This window comes from Sus scrofa, chromosome 18 (assembly GCF_054392235.1).
Source record: "Sus scrofa isolate SSC_HxYL_T2T_F1_AM1 chromosome 18, Sscrofa_HxYL_maternal_Yorkshire_Landrace_v2.0, whole genome shotgun sequence".
NCBI lineage: Eukaryota > Metazoa > Chordata > Mammalia > Artiodactyla > Suidae > Sus > Sus scrofa.
Window position 1 is genome coordinate 54,440,164 of NC_139400.1, and position 22,435 is coordinate 54,462,598.

The 22,435-nt window shown below is 43.7% G+C and overlaps 1 non-coding gene across 2 annotated transcripts; it reads left to right on the forward strand.

The window, feature by feature from the left end:
* The first annotated feature begins 1,979 nt into the window (after positions 1 to 1,979).
* LOC106506836 (uncharacterized) lies at positions 1,980 to 22,294 on the forward strand. Of its 2 annotated transcripts, none has more exons than XR_014834091.1 (4): positions 1,980 to 2,270; positions 3,653 to 3,828; positions 4,898 to 6,492; positions 9,034 to 10,147. It is a non-coding gene; the product is annotated as an uncharacterized LOC106506836 (transcript). The 2 variants fall into 2 exon arrangements; XR_014834090.1 differs by lacking the exon at positions 9,034 to 10,147 and adding an exon at positions 19,890 to 22,294 and having other exon boundaries at positions 2,101 to 2,270; positions 4,898 to 4,939.
* Positions 22,295 to 22,435: the final 141 nt, after the last annotated feature.

A 22,435-nucleotide genomic window follows, 5' to 3' on the forward strand; every position in this document is an offset into this window, starting at 1 on the left:
GAGAGCACACAAAAGTTCTGCCTTAGGACTTCTTGTGCCTAGGTGACCAGAACTGAAAGGAATCCATCTACCCAACTGTCATTTTTATGAGTCAGAAAGACAAGGCACCTAGAGATGGGTTGATCTGACTTAGAGCACATAATCTCAACACTCCTAATCCCTAAATAAAAAAAAAAAAAAAAGAGTGGTTTAGAACCTGAGGCCAGTGCACTTAATTCTAAATTCCAGATTTGATTCTGTTCCTTCCCATTTATTCTACATGATTTGTTTTGGTTGGATGTTGTTTAAATTTTTCCACTTCTGGTTTACTAGCCACCCGCTCAGTTAAGTCTTTGATTTTGAGGTCATCGGCATTACTGAATCTGTGAAACAATCTCCCTGTAGGGCAGATGGACAGTTCCTACCATCTTGCTGGAACAACAAAATGTTGGGCTACTTGCTGGTAAAAACATATGTTCTTAAAACATAAAAATGAAAATAGGGTGGGCAGGCAATGTTCAACACACATACATTTTTGTTGCTGCTGTTGTTTTTAAACCTAGACTACGGAAGAATAAATGAAAGAGGAATTGCCTGCACTGAAGTTCAACCTCTCTTAAATTGTCAGAAGGTATGGGCCAGGAAGGGCTTAGAGATGCAAGGAATATTCCATGGGGGTGTCTTAACACTGAATCTTTTTCGTGTTTGTTTCTATTTGGTTTGTGGCACAGCACATCCTCCTGAATTGTTCTGGACCAAATTTCTTAATTTTCTTCACGACTCACTAGGGCGCACCTAAAGCACGTGCACACACACACCCCCCCAAAGCCCAAACAATGAACATAAAGTTTCCTTGCAACACAACCTGCCACGTTTTCCTTTCTCGGTGGAGCCCTACTGATCTCAGCAGAACCCGCTGCCCAAACGGACATCTGCGGCTGTCAGTGTTTGAAAAGCTTAACTGGAATCCCTAGCGTTTTAGAGCCTTATTTTTAATAACATCAGCCATCAAATATAGCTGACCTTCAGGTTGCAGAACTGAAAACCAAGGATCAATCAAGCAACTCTGCCCGGTAGACGTTAGCCTATGAACTCCTCCCCCACCCCACCCCAAATCCCAATTACATCCCACAAAATATTGTGGAAAGACTGCATGTGGGCTTATTGTAAATAATGAAAAGATCACCATATCTAAAATACAATCTCTCTTTTTTAAACATCCCATTACATTTTTCTTGTTAAAAATGTATTGGTAAAACGTCTCGCCATAAAGCAAATCTATAGAAATCAGATTGTTTTACGTCTTCCTTTTAGGTTTGGGTCGTTATTTGGTTAGTTTAAAAAACAAAACAAAACAAAACACAAAACACCACGCAGGTGTTTGCAACAGAAGATAAAGGGGAAACTATTGGATGCTTTTTTTTTTTTTTTTTTTTTTTTTTAAATCGAGATACTTTTCAGCCGCGCTGAGCATTTCACAAATTACGACCGGCTGCTTTTTAAAAGAAAAATCGCCACAGCCCTATTACGAGAAGGCAGAAAGCAATGATTTAAAATGGTACAGGACCCCCCCCCCCTCCAGTCCACCCGTCAGCGAGGCGGTTCTGGGAACCCAAGCACGGGGATTTTCCATTCCGAAGAGCAAGTGGGGACCTTGACCCGGGCAGCCGCGGGGAGAGCGCGGCGGGCGCTCAGCTCGTGGGGGCGGCGCTGCGTCGCGCGCGGAGACCCGGCCGGTGCCACGGCCGTAGGGGGCCGGCGCGGGGGGGGGGTGCCGCCGGGTCCCCGGGGGCCGGTGGAGGTGGAGGGGCACCCCGACGTCACGGTCACGGCTACGACGCCCGTCCCCCACGGCTTCCCCGCCTGCTCGCCCCGAACTCCGGAGCAGACGTCGCGGCTTCCTTTCGCGTCCCCGCGGGACCCCCGCGGCGCCGGAGGCGGCAGCATCCGGGCCTTCCCGGGGCCGGCGCGCCGAGCCCGGCCCCAGCGCCCGCGCGGTTGACCGTGAACGCCCCCCGAGTCGGGGCGCGGCCCCCGGGCGGCCGAGAGCTCCGCCTCGTCTCAGGGGCCCGCTGCGCTTCCCGCCTCCTCCTTCTTTGGTCGCCGGCACCCCTGCGTCCCGGTGCTCCGGGCACAGAGTCGCAGGAGCTGAGAGCTGCGGCCTAAGGTGGCGTCAGACTCCTCCTAGTCAGGGCCTCGGCCGGCCGGCCCGCCCGGGAACCCCCCCCCCCCCCCCCCCGGCCCCAACCCGGCGTGCTGGACAGGACCTTTCCCCCCAGGAGAGAATGCAGGTGGGAAGCCTAGCCCCCTCGTCCACCTTTTTAATTCGAAAGGGGGCGAGGCGCGACTTTCCTGCTTGCCTGCCCCCTCCTCCCAGATATTTTCAAACTGTGTTCCACTGAGTAATACATTCATTTCCCTTCTAGTTCACCTTTGGCGTTTGAGGGTGGAGGTGGGGGTTGCAGGTGTGATGACTCCAAGTTTCTCAACATGAGTGAATGTTCCTAGAAGGACAAGTACTCCTGTGCTCAGCAAAGCATCCTTGCTTCTCAGATAACCTCTCGTTCAGTTATGGAGTCTAACCCTGCTTTGCCTCAAGTCTCACTTGTTTCTAGAATGTTTCCTGTACTACTTCGCACTCTTTCAGCTGAGCCTCTCAGAATTCCACCGTTTGCACAGGAAGCTTTGTTCTAGAACACATAACTGGGGTTGTGAGCTAGACTATCCGTGTGTGCTAGTCTTGGCTCCCTCTTGAGAGACCCTAAGCTTCTTGAGGGCAGGACTCTGGACCGGCAGCACTTTGGGGGCAGTCCCTGTGGAAAGTGCTCCGGACTGGAATTCAGGGCGCCTCTTTAGTCTTTTCGAATTCACAGCATAAGCGTGGGCGGGATACTTAACCTTTCTATACTTTGAGATTCTTAAAGTATAACATAAGGCTAATGTTCTTGTTGACTTTTTCTTTCTTTTTTTTAGGGCCACACCCGAGGCATATGGAAGTTCCCAGGCTAGGGGTTGAATCGGAGCTGCAACTGTGGGCCTACACCACAGCCACAGCAACACTGGATCCTGGCTGCATCTGCAACCTATGGCACAGCTTGTGGCAATGCTGGATCCTTAACCCACTGAGTGGAGCCAGGAATCGAACCTGCATCCTCATGGATACTAGTTCGGTTCATTACGGCTGAGCCACAATGGGAACTCCCCTTGTTGACTTTTAAGTTATCCTCTAAAATTTATGCGGTTTTCCAGTATCCTGAAAATCTGGTATTCATTCAGGATTACTCTAAGCCAAGCCCTATGTCAAATACATACATTAACTCATTTAATCAGCCCCAAGAGGAAGGATTGTTGTTATTTTCATTTTCTTTCTTTCTTTCTTTCTTTTTTTTTTTTTTTTTTGTCTTTTTCTAGGGCCACTCCTGAGGCATATGGAGGTTCCCACGTTAGGGGTCTAATCAGAGCTATAGCTGCTGGCTTATGCCAGAGCCACAGCAACACAGGATCCGAGCTGCGTCTGCAACCTACACCACAGCTCACAACAACGCTGGATCCTTAACCCACTGACCGAGGCCAGGGGTCGAACCCACAACCTCATCATTCCTCGTCGGATTCGTTAACCACGGAGCCACAACGGAAACTCCCATTTTCTTTTCTTCTTATTTTCATTTTTCAGATAAGGAACTGGAGAGGGCTGAGATGTTAAGTAGTAACTTGTCCACTGAATCCAGAACCCAAATTATTATCCACTTGTGTGATGCTGCTCCACAGGGTCAGCTACATAAATCCTCTACAAAGAGTTACCAGACTGTGAGTGTTTCAACAGCGACTATAGTGGAAAATTGCTCACTGGTAAGGAATTAAGAGCTGGAGAAACTGACTGTTGAATATCAGATATATATGTAAACTGTAGCTTTCCATCCTTGGGAAAATTAGCCAATGGCAAATATAAGAATGAAAATAAAGCTAAAGAGAGAGGTCAAATTTAGCAATAAAGTCAATGAGAGGATTAACTTAATAAACGTCTTTTTTTCATATCTGACACTAATTGGTGAAGGGGAGAAGAAAGATACCCTTTATAGTCTCAAATTTTGTCTGTGCCATGGCTAACATATGGACAAAATTAGAAATATTCAGTGTAAAATACAGATGTGCTGTCTCCATGAAAGCTAGCATCCATATGGTCACAAACATTTGAATGCATGAGGTTCCACCCCCTCGTTTTCATTTGGCTATTTTTTATACCACAAATCCAGTCACAACTTACATTTAAAGAAAAAAGGAAAAGCATAATTCATTCTCACCCAAAGGGGCTACTCCTCAAAGTTTGCCACTTAACACTTCGTGACTCAGCATAACAAGAGAAACCAGATTCAACAAGAACTGAAAGGAATGTATTGAGGCCTAAAGGAAACCCGTCTTTAGAAGCCAGTTATCCTCAGAACTCAATTTTTTTTTTTTTTTTTTTTTTTTTTTTTTTTCGTTTTGGGCCGCACTTGTGGCACATGGAAGGTCCCAGGCTAGGGGTTTAATCAGTGCTACAGCTGCCGGCCTACACCACAGCCCCAGCAACGCCAGATCTGAGCTGCCTCTGTGACCTACACCACAGCTCATGGCAATGCGGGTTCCTTAACCCACTGAGCGAGACCAGGGATCGAACCTGCAACCTCATGGTTCCTAGTCAGATTCGTTTCCGCTGCACCACGATGGGAACGCCTCAGAACTCAATTTGCACAAAGTCAGGTTAAGTTATATGTAGAAGCACATACTGTTACGTCTTCTTAGTTTTCTAACTTTGATAGGTGAACAAGGACTCGGCATAATTACAAACATTACAACATTACTGATCTTATTAATTTTGAATCACAGAATTTAAGAAGAGGCAGTAGAAGTTGTCTAATTTGGTTTTTCCATTTTACAGGTGAAGAAAAGGAGGCGCAGAAAGGTGCTAGCACCATTAGTGGTAAGAAAAAAAATTTGCTTATATCTTTAATATGTACTCAAGTCGATATTAAAACTGGCAGGCAAAAGTGAGTCTCAAGCTAGATGTGTTCATAACATTAATGATTAATTACTATATTAAACATGGTAATTACAGTAATTAATTCGAGCAATAATTAAATCCTGAAGATCTAAGAGTTATTAAGAATAAGCAGGTTTGAATAACTAGATCTATGGCCAGAGGGTTTCTTCCTTCCTACTTATCTCTGTGGATCCTACAGAAAAGGTGACTGCTCATCTCTCTTATCCACGGGTGAAGAGGAACCGGGTGGTCCATTTTATTTCTTCTATTTCAGAAATCTTTCTTATGGTTCAACAGATGAGACAGAGAAAAAAATCAAGAGGGAAAGCCAGGCTTCCTTAAGTGCCCAGCCCCCTCAGAGGGCATGTTAACTCCCTGGCTGTTCCTTGATTCAGGCGCTATAGAAGTTGAGGGCTTTGTGGTGCCCATGGACCAGGAGAACTTAACTTGCAATTCATTACCTGTATACGAAGCACTCCTACTAGGAGAGAGATCCAGGCTTTAGCAAGTTGTGACAACTTACTCTTTTTATGTTAACATTTGTTTCAGGCTTTCTTGGTAGCAGATGCTGAGCTAAGAGTTTTATGTGTGTTTTCTCAGTTACTCTTCATAACAGCCTTATGATGTGGGTTTTACTGTCCCCATTCAGAGACAGAAAAACTGAAGCTTAGAGAACTTCTCTAAGTTCCTCCTCTTTACAGAGTAAGTGATAAGTTGAAATTTATAGCCCATGCATTTAATTCTCATATGTGGAAGCCTCATATCTTAAGAACGTAAGATTAATAATGTAACTAGGGATTTAACCTTCGATTATTTTCTGATTTTAAGTGCTTAAATTTTGGAAGCCTGTTGTTAGGTTGTTATAATACCTGTATGTACACTATGAGTTATCTAAGTTCTGTAAAAAATATTAAAAATATATAATTAGGCATATGCATAGAGAAAAATTAACTTCTCTTTTTGGGGTTTTACTGTGGACAGAATTGAACCTCTCAGAATAGTAATGACTTGTTTATTGGACTCATAGCCTAGTAAAGACATAGCATGGGTCTATAATGTCATACAGATAAATTATTCATAAAGGAAAAACATCCAGTTACCACACATTTCCCAAAATATGGGTTTTTTCCCCTATAGTCCAGTCTTTGGCCCTATGCATACTTTTGCTTAAAGGCAATTATGTTTGCCACAATTTTGAATTCTACTTCTTTTCCCGCTTTTATCACAAGTACTATCTGTGTTTCTGTGGTATAATTTTTATTTGATGATTAGTTAAAACAGTGGAAGTACCATTACTCATTACGTAAGGTATCTTTCTTTCTTTTCTTTCCTCCTCCCCTCCTCTTTTCTTTTCTTTTTTCTTTTCTTAGGGCCGCACTCGTGGCATATGGAGGTTCCCAGGCTAGGGATCAAATCAGAGCTACAACTGTCCGCCACAGCCACAGCCACAGCCACAGCCACAGCTGTATTAACACGTGATCCAAGCCAAATCTGTGACCTACACCACAGCTCACGGCAATGCCGCTTTCCAGACCCACTGAGTGGATACTAGTTGGATTTGTTTCTGCTGTGGCACAAAGGGAACTCTCTTTTTTTTGAGTGGAATTGGCCCATATCTGAACTTTTTTTTTCTGCTTTTAGGCCACACTCGCAGCATGTGGAGGTTCCCAGGCTATGGGTCGAATCGGAGCTGTAGCTGCACAGTGTAGCTTACACCACAGCCACAGCAACGCTGGATCCTTAACCTACTGATGGAAGCCAGGGATCGAATCCGCAGCCTCACGGTTCCTAGTCGGATTCGTTAACTACTGAGCCACGACGGGAACTCCCATATCTGAACTTTTTATGTTTCGAGAATTTTCTCTCTGTGAGCCAGAAAAGGCCATATCCTTGCTTTCTTGGTAAGCCCATCGTTTCCAGGACAGCTATGGTGAAGGTGCTGGAGATAGCATGCAGCAGCACTTAGGGCTAGTGGTTTGGCAGCATCGGGGCTTGGGGTAAGGGTAGTGCTCTCCTCCCCAGACTGGCTGTGTGGTGACATTTAGCCCTCACTCTGGCTGCCAAACTTTCTATTGTTCAAGCTTGATTTCTAGTCTTCTCAGCAATTTTTTGAGCTACCTGTATGTTCTTCTTCCAATTAAATAACCAGTAGTCAGTTTCTGCTGCTTACAACTAAGAATCCTGACAATGTACCATGCGATCCATCAAATAAATTTGCCTTGAAATGTTTTAGGACTTATGGACTGTGGTCTGGAATTGTGGGAGGGCAGTTGGACTATGGTTTAGAAAGTATCTCTGTAAGATGGGCCAGATGGCAGCTTCTTCACATTTCATCTTCACTCCTTCCCCAGCTTCCCCAGGTCCTTTAATACACACCTTTTCACCTGGTTAAACCTAAATAAGTACATTTTTTTTTTTTTTTGTCTTTTTGCTATTTCTTTGGGCTGCTCCCGCGGCATATGGAGGTTCCCAGGCTAGGGGTTGAATCGGAGCTGTAGCCACCGGCCTACACCAGAGCCACAGCAACGCGGGATCCGAGCCGCGTCTGCAACCTACACCACAGCTCACGGCAACGCCGGATCGTCAACCCACTGAGCAAGGGCAGGGACCGAACCCGCAACCTCATGGTTCCCAGTCGGATTCGTTAACCACTGCGCCACAACAGGAACTCCTAAATTAGTACATTAACAGAGCCCAAGATGGCCCTTTTCTTTGTCCACCAAGAAACCATGCATTTATCCAGCAGAATTGTAGAAGGAAACTTATTTCCTGTTAGATTGTACGGCTTTCCTTTCTTACCATCTTGAGAAGTTATTCTGCTGAGGCTGAGCCTGTTATGTGTAAGAGCAGCTGACGCTTCTTGACGGCATGCATTGTGGTAGGCCCTGCACGAGGCACTGCACGTGGGCTGGCTCACTAAACTCCTCTGCACAGCTCTAGGAGGTGTAGGAACTATTAAAATCCCCGTTTCAAAGAAGAAGAACCTGAGGGGAGAGGTCACCCAGCTAGAAAATGGCAATGCTCCCTTTTAAATACAGCGGTCTGGCCCTTGAGCCCTCATTCTTAATAATATTGTATACACTCTCGAAATCCAACTTTTCTTCTTCTTACTTTTCCTCTTTCTCATCTCCTCTCTAGATTTTTTGGTCCTCATTTGAGAGTGACGTGGAAGGCATCCCTTGCGGTCCCTAGCTGAGCATCTGTCATTGTGCGAGGTGAATGGTTCAGTACCTGTCAGCTGCGGGTACTTGAGAAGTACTTCTTGTCCGGCTCTCCTGGCTCTACGAATTCCTTCTGGCTTCACCTCTTCCTGACCTCTCAGTCCATCCCTTCCCCCACTTGGAACTTCTGCTCTCCCGTCATCTGGTTTCTTTCTTGCTGCCTTCTATTTGAATCCTATCTCATGACTTTGCTCCTTCAGGAATTAAAACATTTTTTCAGCGCTGATGCAGAATTTTTCCAAAAGATACCATCCCTTTTCAAGGAGTTTACAAATCATAATGAAGCATATAACCTATTACCTAATTTATGCTATATTACATTTTTAATTAATATTTTGAATAGAATTTAAACACAGACTTTAAGGATTTTATTATAAAAGTCTTATAGAGTAATTACAGGTGATTTGCCTTTCTCCCCGAAATGTGTACCTTGAGAGTAAGCCTTTAATTCTTCTTTTTTTTTTTTTTAATTAAGCCTTTAATTCTGGTTGAGACTGTGGTCAACATGTGATTTGGGTCAAATGCTAAGGTTTTGTGATGACCTTTGTTGGAGAAGACGAGATGTTGGTGCAGTGTTAACATAAAATCCATGCCCCTATTTGACTCTGAAAGCCAAGGGAGTAGAAAGAAAAGGGAGTTAGAAAAGTAGAAACTTCAGGCTTTTCAAATGTTTTGCGAATCAGAAAAGATGAAAAGGGAACAGAGCAAGTTCCCGTCCTGGTGCAGTGGAAACAAATCCAACTAGGAACCATGAGGTTGCAGGTTCGATGCCTGGCCTTGCTCATTGGGTTAAGGATACGGCGTTGCCGTGAGCTGTGGTGTAGGTCGAAGATGCAGCTTGGATCTGGCATTGCTGTGGCTGTCGGGTAGGCTGGCAGCTGTAGTTCTGATTAGACCCCTAGCCTGGGAACCTCTGTATGCCGCAAATACAGCCCTAAAAAGAAAAAAAAAAAAAAAAAAAACAAGGGGGAGGGGGAGAGTAAGATAGATAGCGATAATCCTGGGGAAATTGTGTGCTTCTGAAAAAAGGGGATTTGCTTTTAGGAAAATTCAGTAGGTAGAATCGAGGGATGCTTCCAAATCAGAGTTCCTCTGCTCTCAAGGCGAGCCAGTGCTGGTGTACGTGAGCGACTAAGGGAGTGCGAAAAACCTTCGGGTTTGAAAGGAGAAACTGGCATTAGGAACAACTCTAAAGGCAGGATAATCACCCATGGTTCGCTGTGTCTATGCGATTATACACGTATGTGTGTATATGTCTCTTTAGGATGCACCTTTCCTCCGGCTGCCACGCTGCTCACATCGTTCACCCGCCGTCTCCAGTTCCATCAAAGAGGCTGGAATCAGCCCTCACCCCCCAATTTTCTCCAAAGATCTTGAGCCTTAGCTAAATGATGCTTCTTCAGAGAGGCCTTACCCGAGTACCCTGCTTGCTTCCTTTACACACTACCAGAGTTTGCAGATGTAGTTTTATATATATATTCTGTCTCTTCTTCTAGACCATAAGCAGCCTATGCCCAGAGGGCATTTCTGTCCATTCCCTACGTTGTGTTTCCTCAGCATACAGTTCTTGTCACATAATAAATACACAATGGACATGGAATGAATATTTATATTAACTAGGGCCCAGCTAAGACGCCCTATCCAAGAAATCTAAAAATATAGTGACTTGGAAGTTCCCGGTGTGGCTCAGTGGTAACAAGCCTGACTAGCATCCATGAGGATGAGGGTTTGATCCCTGGCCTTGCTCAGCGGGTTAAGGACCTGGTGTTGCCGTGGGCTGTGGTGTGGGTCGCAGATGTGGCTTGGATCCCACGTTGCTGTGTCTGTATGTGACGCAGGCCAGCGTTTGCAGCTCCAATTCAACCCCTAGCCTGGGAACTTCTATATGCCTCAGGTGAGGTCCTAAAAAAGCAAAAAAAAAAAAAAATTTTTTTAAAAAGGTGACTTGAGTATGGAGCTGTATGACCATGCTGGCACCCGTCTTTCCCTTCAAGTGGCTCAGGGCATCTTGGCTTATCATCAGTTGGCTGGGTTAGGTGACTGCAGATGAAAGGAGGGGACCCAGCTGCTGCCACAGCCCAAGTTATCTTTGTTTGTGGCTGCAGGAGACACTGGGCTTGGTGTTACCCCCTCCTGCCTTAAATATTCTTTGCACAAAAAAGGTAACCATTGCCCTCCCATCTCTCCGACATATTTGGCCAAAAGATGAGGGAACTCATTTTGCCCTTTCTCTGCCTTTCAGCCTGTCGTGCTCCTTCCATCTGAACTCACGGACCTGCCTTCTGTGCGCCCTGCCCCAGGGAGAAGACATGATCCTTTAGCATTTTATTTGCTAGAGCACCTCTCGCTTTTGGCCTTTAAATTCTTTCATCCTGTCTGTTACTCTTCTTTGTAAATTACTCCAAGATAGAGACCGAATCTTATCAATCATTCCCTCTGCCTTGTACAAAACCTCGCACATGGTAGCCCCTTGATAAATGTTTGCTGAATGCATGAATGGGCGAATGAGCGAGTGGGTGAAGGGGCAGTTCTTTGGGTTCTTTCTACAGCCTCTCAGCTCTTCGCGTGTGGTTCGTGCTCCCCACAGCTGGGGACACAAAGTGTGATCTCCAGTTCTTCCTTGTTTCCACAATTTTTTCTTACTTGCTTGCTGAAGTTATATTGAAGTTCAAAATTCTTTAATGGAGAATTGACCTTTCAGTCCACATTGAGGTGTAAAAAGGTTTAAATGTAAATGTTTCTTGAATTAACATATTGACTAAAGGTTATTGAAACTAAAGTGTAACCAGTCAGTCAAAAAAGTGTAAATAGGAGTTCCCGTCGTGGCGCAGTGGTTAGCGAATCTGACTAGGAACCATGAGGTTGCGGGTTCGGTCCCTGCCCTTGCTCAGTGGGTTAACAATCCGGCGTTGCCGTGAGCTGTGGTGTAGGTTGCAGATGCGGCTCGGATCCCGAGTTGCTGTGGCCCTGGTGTAGGCCAGTGGCTTCAGCTCCGATTAGACCCCTAGCCTGGGAACCTCCATGTGCCGCGGGAGCGGCCCAAGAAATGGCAAAAAGACAAAAAAAAAAAAAAAGCATAAATAACTGATCCTTGAGCCTTTTCTGTTTTGTCAGGGGGGTGGGGGTTAGAGTGAAGTTGGTGCTTGGGCCTTCGTGGGTGTTGGCGAAGGAGAGGGTGGGAGGTCACAGGGCCATCTAGGTAGATACAGAGCATTGAAAGGGGAAGTAGGGGCCGCTGATGTAGCACTTTCTTAATATCTCAGCTGTAGAGAGAAGTATGGCCCACTCCTCACACTTTCATGGTTTTGTTCGAACAATGTTGGAAGATGTATGGCAAGCGGACAGTGCCTTACAGGATTTGTGACGTCTGGGTGTTTGTGCAGGTGCGCGCTTTAAGCAGTTGACTTTGTTGCAGAAGAACTACATTTTCAAGATGTTAATTAAAGGTCATATAACCTAGATTATACCCTAAAATAACTCTCCCAGTGGTAGGACAGTCTGTGTACTTGGCGAGACTAACCGAGGTTGGAGAGGACCCTGGAGGGGAAGATGATGTGCCAAGATTTGATTTTGAGTTGGAGCTCCCTCCCTGGGAACTGTGGTCATCTACATTTTATGGTAAGTGGCTGTTATCAAAGGAGCTCTGATGCCTCAGATTCTTCAGGTAGCACTGCTTCAACAGCTCAGGACACTTTGCAACCTTCTGGTTAGTTCTCTCAGTACCTTTGGAAGAGAAAAGCAAGTATGTGCCAACAGAGGCCCGGTGCTGCACTCCTGGTTGAAAATTTGCAGCTTATGCAGTGCCAAATGGTCGGTTTGACTTTTCTTTCTTTCGTTTTAAAAATTGCCCTTGAACTGGAGCTGAACTAGAGTATTGGTTTGAGCGTCAGATGTCCTTGGTTTTAGTTTCTGGCTGTGTGTAGCTGTGTGACATTTCACAGATCACTTTTCTCTGGGGTGAGTGACTGTGAACTTCAGGGCTCCTTCCAGACATAATGCTTTCTGTGTTTCTGCTCAGCTGCAACAGCTAGAGTATCTGACATAGTAAAGCAGTAGCAGAGTTTGTACTGGAACACATGTCTTATAACCCATTTAACCTTTACTTGAAAAAATTAATGTAAAGCTTTTTAATTGAAATATAATATACACTTAGTATAGAAAGTATATAAAGTACTCATCTTTTGTCTTTTTTGCTTTTCACTCAACGCTGTGAGTGAGACCACAGATCAAACCTGCATCCTCGTGGATACTAGTCAAGTTTGTAACTTACTGAGTCACGATAGGAACTCCTTCACTGTAGTTTTAATTTGCATTTCCCTGATGACTATGATATTGAGCATCTCTTCATGTGCTTATTGGTGAGTTTGGAAAAATCCTAACCATTAAACCACCAAGGAACTCCACGTAAACTACTTTTTAAGTAGAATGAAATTGCATGTGCAACACTAGTAGGGGGTGTGGAGAATCTGAAGTGATCAGTGATAAGGCCACCAACAAGGGCAAGCAGTGGTGGAGCCACCTTTTGTTGCCAAGGAGACCCAAGGGCTTTTCTTTTTTGTCTTTTTAGGGCCATACCCATGGCATATGGAGGTTCCCAGGCTAGGGGTCAAATGGAGACACAGCCGCAGGCCTGCGACACAGCCACAGCAATGCCAGGTCTGAGCCACCTCCTCAACCTATGCCTCAGCTTTGTGGCAACGGTGGATCTTTAACCCATTGAGTGAGGCCAAGGGTTGAACCCAAATCCTCATGGATACTAGTTGGGTTCTTAACCCGCTAAGCCACAGCAGGACCTCTAAGGCTTTTAAATTTATCACTCCTGTGTCCCTAAGAAGTGGGGGTGGTGCCAGTGAGCCTCCCCTCCCTGTTTAATCGCACCACCTCCCCTTTAATATTTATTTACTTTCGTTTTCCAGGAGAGAAGATATCTGGGGGACTGTTTGGTGAGGACCCCCTTCCTGCATCCTTAGCAAAAGATATGGGTGAATTTATTTCTCTGTCATTTGAGACGGCCTTTAGAAACCTGTGTCAACCTCCACTGAAATTAGAGCAGTAATTATTCAAAAATGGCAGGGTGGCTGCAGAGTATCTGCAAATGGAGTGTGGGTCCATATGCATGTCTGGAGCAGAAATATGCTTTGTATTTTCAAAGACAATAGTTTCTAGGAAACATAGTGAAGCTGAAGGGTCTACTTAGGATTCAGCAGTTATTCTATTTTTTTTTTTTTCGTCTTTTTATCCTTTTAGGGCCACACCCGGGGCATATGGAGGTTCCCAGGCTAGGGGTTTAATTGGAGCTGGAGCCACGGGCCTACGCCACAGCCATAGCAACACTAGATCCGAGCCGCGTTTGCGACCTACACCCCAGCTCACGGCAACTCCGGATCCTTAACCCACTGAGCAAGGCCAGGGATCCAACCCGCAACCTCAGGGTTCCTAGTCGGATTCATTTCTGTTGCACCACGATGGAAAATCCTCAGCAGTTATTCTTGATGTTGCTAGTACCAGGCAGGTTTGAGCTGGAGGGCTATAGGTGGGCCTTGCAGTGTGGCTGTTCCTCTAATAACATGCCTATGCACGTACACCCCAAGCTGCCTGATTTTTGTACTCTAAACCTAAGGTAGACTGTATAATGGAGTTCTGAACGTGTAACTAAGAATCACTATGCATTTTAGAATATTTCTGGCTACTCCACAAATACATGCATCAGACACAAATACATGAATCAGATTAAGGAATAGTCAGACTTGAATTAAATATATATTCCCATAATGGTGATTATCTTTTTTTCTTGGCTTGACATTATTATAGCAAGCTAAAATAATAGGAGATAAGTAGCTATTATAAATGAACCATTAAAAGCAACAGTAAGCCAAAGTTATCATTGATCTCTCCCTGTCTCTTACTTTATAAAAACGAATGTAGTGAATTGCCATGGAGTTGCCTACTTTAATAATAAATCTGTTGTGTCAGGGCAATGACCTGATGTTTTCTTTTACGTATAATTTATAGTCTATTGATTTAATCCTCTGAATATCTCACTCTCTTGGTACAGCATAAAAACATTTCTTAATTGAAAGACAAAGGAAGCTTGGGATGAAACCACACGGCAGAATATTTTTATCGAAGATTCTGCTAGATCAATAGCCAAATAAATATGAGCTTATTTTCAATGACAGTTTCAAGTTTAAAAGACCAAAAGAGATGCTTTGATTCATCATCTGTTTGGGTAATCAATTGATAGATTTATTTAGGAATTTAGGTATTCTCCATGGACTGAGGAGGGAGGCTCATGGAGATGTTTTAAGAAGGCATTAGCTTCTTTTTTTCAGTGAGTCATCAACTAGAATGTGGAAAATGAACTCAAGTAGCAGACAGTTTAATATGGCCAAATAAAACATTGATGCTGTGCTGCTAAAGTCCTTCCCTCAGCTTGTGGAAGAGAAAGGCAGCGCTTTATGCTCTTCCAGCCAATATCTGGCACCTTTCCACTTGGCTCCATGTGCCAGGATGCCAGGCGCCACACCACCACTTACTTGACTAGAGCTGCTGACTTCCTCTTGCTGCCAGTTTTAAATTTCTGGCAGTGACTGTTAGCATTGCCCTGTCATACTTTCTGTCCACCTGCACACATCTTGAACACATCTTGAGCTTATTGTCCAGCTCCTGGGATTTTTTTTTTTTTCCCATTTGTTTTAGGCAAAAGCATAATGAATACCATTAAATACTGCTGAGAAAAAGCTGAGAAATAGAAAATATGATAGAAATTAAACACAGGATTGATTTGGAAGAAAACTTTTCCCTGTCTTTGTCTACTCACCTACTTATTTATTTGTTTATTTTTCTTTAAATGTCACAGATCTTACCCCGGCAAGCTGAAAAAAAAAAAAAAAAGATCATTCATCATGGTCATGTCACAAACATAACTCGGTTTGGAAGGAAGCAATCTGAGGATGGGTTTCCTATTACCATGCTTTAGTTTTTCCTCACCTAACACAGATAGCTGTAGAGAATATGGAAGAACACCTTAATACTCACCCCTTGAGGAGAAAGCAGTGATTTTTTATGGTTCTCGTAACTCATACCATCAATTTTATCTGTGGTAGGTCCATGTCAAAATCCGAGTAATTAAATGGAATGACACTCCTGTTAAATGTGTTCATGCCATTGCATTGGCAATAAAGCATGTGCAAATTTACAATTAAGGCTTGTCTTTCTCCTTAGCCATAGAGAATTGTGGCAACCATTAAGTTGCTCGGGCGTATGGATCCAAAAGGGTCTTCATCAAAATAAAAACACCAGGTGGATACTCTCAGGAATATAATGTCCTCTTATGCAATTATTTTTTTTCCCTGCATATTTTTTTACTGAATAATAATTACTTTTGCACTGAAAAAAAGCAGGATCAGCTAGTTTCAACTTGTTTTATTACAGTCCCCCTTTTTAAATTTGCAAAGCAGCATAGAACCATAACTGTTTATTCAGATAAAAGTATGTATCTGTTCCAGTTCTTAGCTTTCAAAGAGTAATAAACTCTTTCAAATACAGCACACCGAGCTTTTAAAACAGTTGCTTTGGTGCTACATAACACACCATTTAACCACACAACATGCATATGGTTGGTGTGGTTAAATTCCTAAATTATCACTAAGAATCGTCAATATGGCAGAGATAAAGGGAGACTGGAAACCCAAGCAGTGAATTGACAGCCATCTTTAACCACTATGACCTAAGAATGACCCCGAGCTCTGCTGGATGCGGGAGTTAGATGCGTAGCAGAGCCCAGGAATCAGATAATCTAACAGGCTTGGAGGGCCCCACTGTGAGGCAACTGCAGAATCACTTGCAGGGTCTGATGTACATGCAGGCGACAAACAGTAACGCCACCTCCATGCTCTTTTCTCTTATATTTTGAAATAAATTTCTGAGTATTAATGTTGACTTCAGCTGCTCTCTGCTTTGTAAAGGTTCATAGAAGAACAATTAATAGGTTTTTATATTGTTTAAAACATTCTAATTTGACCATGTCTTCAAATATTGGTCCCGTGTGTGTATACATTTTATAAATACACACATCAGGAATTAATTTTACAACAATGGAATGATATATTCTAAAATGCTTAAAATCACACATTTTATTTTATTTTATTTTTCCTTTAGGGCTGCACCGAGGCGTCTGAAAGTTCCCAGTCTAGGAGTCAAATCAGAACTACAGCTGTCGGCCTACGCCACAGCCACAGCAACCCAGGATCCTTAACCTGCTGAGCAGGGCCGGGGATCGGACCTGCATCCTCATGGATCCTAGTCGGGTTGGTTACAGCTGAGCCATGACAGGAACTCCCTCACATGGCATTTTATGGCCAAATGCCTTTGTTTGTGTTTGGTAGCTCTTTCTTCCTAACGTTGGCCTACATTTTGAATTTCTTACCTGAATCTTTATAACTTGGTTAATAATGATAATTTAGGGGAAGCACACATACCGAACTGCAGAATATGGATTTAGACTTGATTGTCATGCTCCTTTGCTGCAGAAATGCTATGTGAAATCGTTATTTTAATAAAGCATAGCTGTTAATAAGGGGATAGACATTTGGAGGAGCTAAGCACTAGGAATGCAGGTTACCTTACTAGATTTAAGTGACTAAAGTGGAGAATTTTGGGTTGTTTTCTCTTTTGTAACACCTCTCTTCCTAGGATTCTCATGCATGAAAAGTAGGTACACTAACATTGAAAAAAAGATAAATTATTTATACTATTAGCATGTGTAATGACTCACATGTTTACAAGCAACCAGTGAAAATGCAGAGGACGATATCTGTACAATCTCCTCCAAGTATAAAATGCATTTAACAAATTATTTGCAATGGAGTTCCCATTGTGGCTCAGTGGTTAACGAATCCGACTAGGAACCATGAGGTTGCAGGTTCAATCCCTGGCCTTGCTCAGTGGGTTAAGGATCCGGTGTTGCCGTGAGCTGTGGTATAGGTCGCAGACGTGGCTCGGATCCCGTGTTGCTGTGGCTCTGGCGTAGGCCAGCAGCTACAGCTCCAATTCGACCCCTAGCCTGGGAACCTACATATGCTGCGAGAGCAGCCCAAGAAATGGCAAAAAGAAAAAAAAATTTTTCACAAGCAATAGATAATCATACAAATCCTGTTTCTCTGAAGTCTCTCTCATTTTCAGCTTTTCCAAGACCACTGCAGCTCTTAAACAGATCCTGCATTTGGAATTTGTCAGAGTCACTTTAGAAGTTCCCCTGGCAGCCCCATAGGACCTGGACTTCCAGGTCTTTTGGGGACCTGTGACCCCGTGGCAGTACTAAGCACAGGACAGAGCTGCAGCTCCCACCCTGACTCCAGGGGAAAAAAGGAAAAAGCCTTCTGCCTCCTACTTGCAGTGCTGAAAAATGGTAGAGGTTTTGAGTCAGATCTTCACAAATACCAAATTTTTGCTGAATCACCTTCCTTCCAGGGCCGCTATATGCTAGATTCAATGGCTATATTGACTTTCAAGACTCTGCTTTCCCCAGGATGGCATTCCATCCTTATTATTTCTTGCTGTGCTTTTAATGAGAGAAACAGGTAGTCATCTGCATACTCTAATTGGTAATGCTTTCTGATAACATTGTAATTTGGGTTTATATAATGTTCTCTGAGAAGTGTGGCGGGATCTGTGGCCAAGGGAAGAGTATCACCTCCCTGGCTCTGTGACAAATGAGGATTTTAATCTGATTCATAACCTCTTACAAACAGCTCCATCTTGACAAGACCACTGTATTTGGTGACCTATTCAATTTATTAATGTTCCACATTGGGTCTAAGTGCCTCCAATGGGGAAATGACAAGTGAGTACCAGGAACCTCATTAACTTGGCTAACACTTCAGAACGGAGAGCTTGGCGTTATGGAGGTTTGCCTCATAGAAACCCTTCTACCTGGGGACAAAGATAATAAGACACAATCGGCTGCTGCAGAGATGCGTCTGTTCTGCCGCTTTGCTCATCTGCATACTTCCCAATGCTTTTTCTGTTATGTGAACTATCATTTGTACCCAAATGGCCCCTCCCTGTGAACAGGATTCGTCTTTGGCTTGACTCGTTTATCACTGCAATTCTGTAATGCTTTAGGAAGTGGACTATTTCATTTCAGGAAGCAGAAACCATTTTGCTCCTTTAAGAAGAGATTTAAATAGAATTTTGTTCTTATCAATAAATTTGGAGTTGTGAGCGCAATGCTGGGCCTTCAGAGGTGACTCCTAAAAATGCTGAACTGGCCTGAAAATTTAGCTGCTACTTGTTCAGGAAGTTGGGGAAGTCGGGCGGTGGCCATGGAACTGTGGAATTCAAGAGCTCCCCACAATAGCCTCACAAATCTGCTGACTGGACGCTGGGACTGTTTTGCGGTAAAACCCAGTATCTCCCCACCCCTAATCCTGCTTGTCAGCAGCAGGCAAAAGAAGAGCAGAGTGATTGTTCTCACCTCCCTTCCACCTTCCAGCTCTCCTGCAGTCGCTTCTATTTGGTGGATCCTGATTCCAGAAGTCTTGCTGGAATGTGGGGAGATCTGCTTTTCAAGCTTTCCAGTCTCAGCACAAGTGGAAGGCAGCCTTGAGGGGAGTTGAAGTGGATGCTGATTGCTAATCATTTCCAGCTCACAGTCTAAAGTGACAAAAACAGGATAGGAAATCCATGGGGTCTCTTTCTCTTCCTGATGTCCTTTGATTTTCATTTAGACAAGTGAATTGTTTCCACTAACGTAGTAAAAAGAATGATGACTCTGCGATATTTTCCTGCTTGTCTGAGTTAGCTGGGCACCTTCATAGCCCCTTTCCCAGGTGTGATAACCTGCCTCTCTGGGATTCTCCGTCTTCCACCTTCTGTTTCAACCAGTTGCTCCTGATTTCTCCAGTGGCTCCCACGTGTTTTTGTCTCACTCTGTGCCCATTCCCCTCAATTTATTGCTTTGATGAGATTGTGTTGCTTGGTCTCAGCTTTCTTTCTGGAACCTATCTTTGGAAGCTTCCTTGTTCTAGGCTCATGAGCCAGAGGAAACCTTAAGCAAATGCCCACTCCTGTTCTTCCAGCCCCAGCCTGGATGTCACAGAGACCCCCCAGTTATTCAGGAGGGAGTCGGGCCAGGAACAGTTATATGACGGAAATAGTCAACTCTTTTTTTGTTATAAAAATCTCAAACAGAGCTAGATAAAGCAGTTGAGCAAATGGAAACATTCAAAGACTGCATTTATTTCCCATTGCTGAGCTGCCCTGACTTTGCTGGCATTGGCACTGAGCATAGCACAGTCACAGAGTAGGCATGCAATATTAATAGAATTAATCACAGAATTTAATGGATAAGAAGTCACATTTTCAGCAGTCATTCATGTGTTTCGACAAGTAAGAGTTATGCTTTAAGTTTATGCATCTTCCTTTGGAGCACAAACCTTACAAAGTGCTGTGCTGTCAAGCCATCTCACTATTCAGTGTGGCTTAATTACAAAAGGGAGAGATTAAGCTACAGATCAGTCAGAGCACTTCATGTAATTTATTGACTCACACAGCTGAAAGGCCAGGGAAAATCTTCAAAGGCAGCTATTCGGGGCTCCCATGATGTCATCAGAATCTGTCTTCTTTTACCTCTAGTGGTTAATATGGCTGCCTTGTGCTGTGTTCAGTTCTTTGTCAGGCTGTGCAAGATGCCTTCAAGCAACAATGAGAACACATTAACCCAATACCAAAGCCAGTGAGAAAGAGTTCCCTTCCCTGTAGCCACACAGAAGCCTGAACCTCCTCAGCCCTCACTGGCCTGATTTCTGTGATGCGCCCAAGAAGGAACCTGTCAGTGGCTGGGAGAGATGGATGCTCAGGTTGACTTCGTCTTGGTGTTAAACTCCACTCCCCAGTTCAGAGGTGGCATCAGCTTCTTCACGGATTGAGAATGGGGCTGGCGCGGATCCTCAAGTGGAAAGTTAGGAATTGTTATCGCAGGAAGCAGATAGATGGAGGCAGCAAAAGCAACACATGTCCACCACGGTCAGCTAACAAGCTGCCTCTGCCAAGAAGATCCTGTGTCTCCAGAAACTTAAGAGATATGAAGTCAAGAGCCATCCCAAATTTTCTGGTTGTGCTTCAGTGTTCTGAGCCACAGATCCAGTTGGCTCTATTTTTAAAAACACATTAAAAAATTAACTATAGTTGATTTACAGTATTGCACCAATTTCTGCTGTATACCACTTGGCTCTTTGAAAGCACTGCCCCTCCCCCCCCATCCCCATGAAACAAATGAAATCAAAACTGAGAGTCAGTTTTAAGAACATTAGTCTAGAGTCAAACTGAGATGGCCCATGATGGAATACACTCTGCAGTTCTCAAGAGTGATTCAGGATTCTGGGTTTTATTTGTTTGGGTTTGTGTTTTTAATTTAAAATCGTTTTTAGAAATTCCCATTATGGCTCAGCAGTAATGAACCCGACTAGTATCCATGGATTTAATCCCTGGCCTTCCTCAGTGGGTTCATGATCCAGAGCTGCTGTGAGCTGTGATTTAGGTTGCAGGCACTGCTGGGATCCTGTGTTGCTGTGGCTGTGGTGTTTGTTGGCAGCTATAGCTATGATTTGACCCTTTGCCTGGAAACTTCCATAGGCCTCATGTGAGGCCTTAAAAAGACAAAAAAAAAAAAAAAAAAAAGAGAAAAATTGTTTTTACAGAGTTCCTGTTGTGGCTCAGTGGTAAAGAACCTGACTAGTATCTGTGAGGAAGCAGGTTCGATCCCTAGCCCTGCTCAGTGGGTTAAGGATCTGGTGTTGTCGTGAGCTGTGGTGTAGGTTGCAGATGCAGCCTGATCTGGCATTGCTGTGGCTGTGGCATAGGCTGGCAGCTGCAGCTCTGATTTGACCTCTAGCCTGGGAACTTCCATGTGACTTGGGTGTGGCCCTAAGAAAAATTGTTTTTGCAATAATGTAATGTTTAAAAAATTCAAACATATGCAATGTAGAGAAGTGGTGCAATGAAAAAAAAGTCATTAAAACTGTCTTTAGTTTCAGTATAGGGACCCCAATCTGGTTAGCTAGAGCATTTTCTTATGTATAGTGTGATATGTGGGGATAGCCAAGTTCTGAAAAAATTTGTGGTTGGAATTTTTATGCTAAAATAGTCAATGGGCAGTGTTGTCAGAAAGATTATAAATCACAGTTTAGACATGTGGTTTAGCAGTATCTCTTTGAGTGAAATATCTGGTATAGTTTCTACATAGTTGCCAGTGAACCTTGTTCCCTGAACCTATAATTCAGAAGGTCCCAGGAGGCTTTGATCTCGGCAGCATTTCCGTTGCTATTGATCAAGGTGAAACAAGGCAGAGGTGGAAAGAGCAGCTGGAAATAGGTATTGATTTATTCATTTGACAAATATTAATGGAGTTTCTATGGCATGCCAGGCACTATGCTAAGTACTATGGGTAAATTATATAAAAAATGGCAAGGACCCTGGTTACAAGTAGCTTATAGTCTACACAAAGTAGAACATGAAGTGTCATAAAAAGAATATGGGACCTCTGTGGGGGAAAAGATTTGTTACCTCCAGGTTCTGGTATCTGAGACAGCTGCATGGCAGTTGAAATGAGCTGGAGAGTATATTTTTGGATTTGGACATGCAGACATGGGCAGGAAAGAAAAGGCTCTGCCGACCATTAAGAGCCATTGTATCATTTACAGAAGAGCCGTAGGGAGGCTGCTCATAGTTCTTTGGCGTGCGGACAAACAAGTGGTATTGCTGTTTGTCAATTTATGTCGTATATTGCTTACGTATTATGTACAAGTTATATATTACTAATTGTACAAAGGACAAAAGAAATCACGTCGCATATTCTGATGCGATATTTGATTAGCATTCTGTGAATCTGTTGTAGCTTTGCTTCTGTAACTCTTCTAAGATTTGGGGGATTGAATAGGGAGTAAGATATTGTTTCCATTATTCTTTAATGTGAAATACCTTTAATTTATAACCTTTTAACACCCTCTCTATAAGTAAAATGCACAAAAATATATATAAAAGAGGACAAGATATAATAAACAACAATGATTAAGTTCTGTCTGTCTTATCTCTAGTTTCTCTGGAATCTGTTTGTCTAGCCTCATGTTTGCTGTCACTGTCCACTTCCAGGTCAGTAGTTCCAGGCAAGTTCCCTGCCTTTAGCTCTGTTCTCTTCCACTCCATTCGCCATCCG